Genomic DNA, 4,044 nt, shown 5'->3' with positions numbered 1-4,044 from the left:
ATGTACTCAGAAAAATTTGGTTCCTTTATTCAAGACTTATTTTTCAAATATCCCTTTAATTCTGTAATGTACATGGTAACTTCCATTAATGTCTATTTTGCTTACACCAGACATGGTTATTTCTGTTGTTTAAAATCAATACACTATGGTTATACACCAATGGTTATAGTTATTAGTATCTGGAATTGAGGTGTTGATATGACAGCCACTGATAGATGAGGGGAAGTGGGTGAGTACACTGAAGTTTATTCATTCCTGGGCAATATTTATTAGGTGGTAACAAAGCATCTGGTGGTTGCCAGTTATATCCTTTCACATTTTCTGTAGTTTCGAGAAAGTCTTCAATCAAGGAGCCCCTGCATTCCAGCAGGGATTTGAGATTATGATATAGGTTGTAAAGAAGAGTATCCTATTCCCTGAACATGTTTTTTATTCAAGTAGTGAAACATGACCTACGTAGGCCCATAAATTTTTTTTTTTTGCTGTACGCGGGCCTCTCACTGTTGTGGCCTCTCCCTTTGCGGAGCACAGGCTCCGGACACGCAGGCTCAGCGGCCATGGCTCACGGTCCCAGCCGCTCCACGGCACGTGGGATCTTCCTGGACCGGGGCACGAACCCGTGTCCCCTGCATCGGCAGGCGGACTCTCAACCACTGCGCCACCAGGGAAGCCCTCCACGCTAATTTTTAATGTTCAGATTGTTTGCAAGCTGCTCATAGTTCTTTCATATAAAATGCCTTCCCCATTCTTAGCAAAACACAGAAATAGCACACATATATTTTAAAATTTAAACCACTGAACAAAAATTTACATTGCCACCAAAACTGCAGAAAAAATTGATTGTATTAAAATAATTCTGATTAAGAGAGACATACTTGCAGTTACAAAATAAATGAGTCATGGGGATGAAATGTACAGTGTGGGTAATGTAGTCTCTAATTATGTAATACTTTTGTATGATAAGAGATGGAAACTAGAATTATTGTGGTGACCATTTTGTAATGTATAAAAATATCTGGTCCCTATGTCATGCACCAGGAACTAACACAGTGTTGTAGGTCAATTATACTTCAAAAAACAAATATACAAACACATAGAAAAAGAGATCAGATTTGTGGTTATGAGGTGGGAGACAGAGGGAGGAGGAATTGGATGCAGGTAGTCAGAAGGTACAAACTTCCAGTTATAAGATAAATAAATACTAGAGATGTAATATACAATATGACTAATATAATTAACACTGCTATATGTTATCTACGAAAGTTAAGAGACTAAATCCTAAATGTTCTCATCACAAGGAAAAAAATATTCACAGCTGAATTATTTGATGTTTGCTTACATGAATTGTACTCCCTACTAAAATTTCAGTATACTGAGGACAACACTGCTTTTTACATGTTCTCATATCCTTAAAAGTATATGTATTAATTTGATAAATTAATTAAATAAATAGAAAATAAACCTTACTAATACTTGTTTGGAAATAAATTATCTCAAATTTAAGTAGCCTGTTGAGTATGAGCATGTTGACTTAGATGGAAATTTGCTTATATTCATGAATCCCAGGCAAACACTGAATTTTATTTCCATCCTTTACATTTCATTCCATTAATATCCTTTAGGTAGTGTTAGTCAAAGGAAGAAAAATTTTACTTTCTATGACTTAAAATTATTTACAGATGATTACCTCAATATATTATTATTGGAAGATATCTGTGAGGTTAATTTATGTTTAATTGTTATTATAGAATATAGTACATCCTTAGTGTGTCTCAACCAAATAGCCACATAGGGGAGCTCTAACCTAACAAAAGAATAAATCACCTGCTAAACAGGACACTGTAACAATACTTTTCCTCTTTCACAATAAAATCCAATGACAGTTTTAGCCATTGGTACAGTATTCCAATCATATACCTTTTTGGCTTCTTGGAAGTATGTTTGCCTGAAGATTATATAAGTCACATTCAAAACAAATTATAGCAAAAGGCAGGAATTTTTTTTTTTTTTTTTGTCCAACCAACCAGTTTAACATTCTGTATTACCTTGGAACCATATTACTATGGCTAGAGATTTTACTTCAAAGCAATTACACTTAATGAAAATGACTGTGAATTCTAGCAGTTGCTTTGATAGGCTGCAGTAACTGATGAAAGGAAGTGCCTGTAAATTATGTAAAGATGAAAGTAACAGAGCATATCTTTAATAATTCATATTTAATTGCCTTGGTAAGACTTTTTTTTAAACTCTGTTCTATATGGAATATATATTTTAACATTTCCTGCTGGATGGTAATTTTAAGTGAACTACAACATTTGTTTGTTGCATTATAAAATGAAATACAAAGTGAGAAACTTAACATCATTACATACATTTATTTTAAATGATTAAAAATCATCTTTTAATAGCACAGAACTCTTAACAATTTAATATTTTTTACTTTCATTTCATTTCACAAGCTTTTCTAAATGATTTCAGCAAAAATTAGATAAAGCTATACTGTTGGGGATTACTTTCTGAATGACAGTGTGAGAAATTCCACAGACCCCCAATCAATGAAATCAAATATAAACTGATGGAAATTATTTTTTTAAAAAAACCAAAGGCTTTTAAAATTATCCTAAGAGCATACAGCAAAGGAATAAATGTTTACTCAACACAAATAGAATAAATCTTGATAACAACAGTGAGGGTCTGTGGCTCTTAGGACAGTTCAGCCCCTACTCTCAGATAAGCATGACTGAAACTCCACTCAGGCTGAATGTGGGTAAGAAAATATGGCTTCTTTTCCCTGCCTCAGCTCCTATTCAAGGGTTACAGTATCACAATGGACAGTGGAGTGACCACCCTGATTTCTTATAATCCCCAACACTTTGTTTCTGAGGCTAATCCCAGGTAAGTACAGTCAAAGGGCTGGGGGCTTCCTTCTTCTACCCAGCTTGCACTTAAAGGGCTGAGACTTTACCTAAGGTGTGGCAGGCCAAAAAAACTGGGGCCCCAATTTTCACTGCCTCAGCTCACTTACATGGTGATGGTTCAATGTGAAAAGAGACAAGCCAAGAAGACCAGAGGTACAAACAAACAAGCGAAAAACAACAAGCCCCAGAAAAAGGGGAGATTAATATATATTTGATAGGTTATCTAACCTGTCCAGTTTTAAACAAAAAAATATTATGGTATGTGCAAAGATAAGGGAAAGTGAACATGCACAAGAAAAAGCAGGCAAAAGAAACTTTGAGAGGGCTGATATATAGGACTTAGAAGACAATGACTTGAAAGCAATTATTATAAATATATTCAAAGAACTAAAGGAAATCATGCATAAAGAAGTAAAGTATGGTGACAATATAACACCAAATATTGAATATCAATAAAGAGAATCATTTTAAAATGAAAGTGGTGATGTTTAATAGTACAACAAATGAAAAATTACTAGAAGGTGTCAAAAGTAGATTTGAAGGAGAAGAAAGAGTCTGTAAATTTGATGACAGTGATTATGCAATCTGAATAACAAATAGACAAAAGAATGACAAAAATGTACAGGCCTTCATAGAAAAGGAGGACCTTGTTAACTACACCAACTATGAATAAAATGAGTACCAGAGGAAGAGGAGAGAGAGAAAAGTGCAGAAAAAATTTTGAAAAATTACAGAGAACTTCCCAAATTGGATGAATGACATTAATCTAATCTTCCAAGAAGCTCAGTGATTTAAAAATCAGATAAATGCAAAGAGTCCACATCCTAACATATTATAGTATACTAAAAATTATCAAGGGCAAAGACAAAAAGAAAATACTGAAGCAGCAAGAGAACAAGTGACTCATCACATACAATGGAACACTAGTAAGACAAATAGCTGACTTCTCATCAGAAAAAACTGAGGCCTGAAGGCAGTGGGATGACATATTCAAAGTGCTAAAAGGAGAAAAGAAACACACAAAAAACTGTCAACCAAGAACCTTATATCCAGCAATATGTCTTTCACAAAAGAAGATAAAAAGACAACGACATTCACAGATAAAAAGATTATCTATTGCTAGCAG

This window comes from Orcinus orca, chromosome 18 (assembly GCF_937001465.1).
Source record: "Orcinus orca chromosome 18, mOrcOrc1.1, whole genome shotgun sequence".
NCBI classification, from domain to species: Eukaryota; Metazoa; Chordata; class Mammalia; order Artiodactyla; family Delphinidae; genus Orcinus; species Orcinus orca.
Note: the sequence above shows the minus strand (reverse complement) of the source record.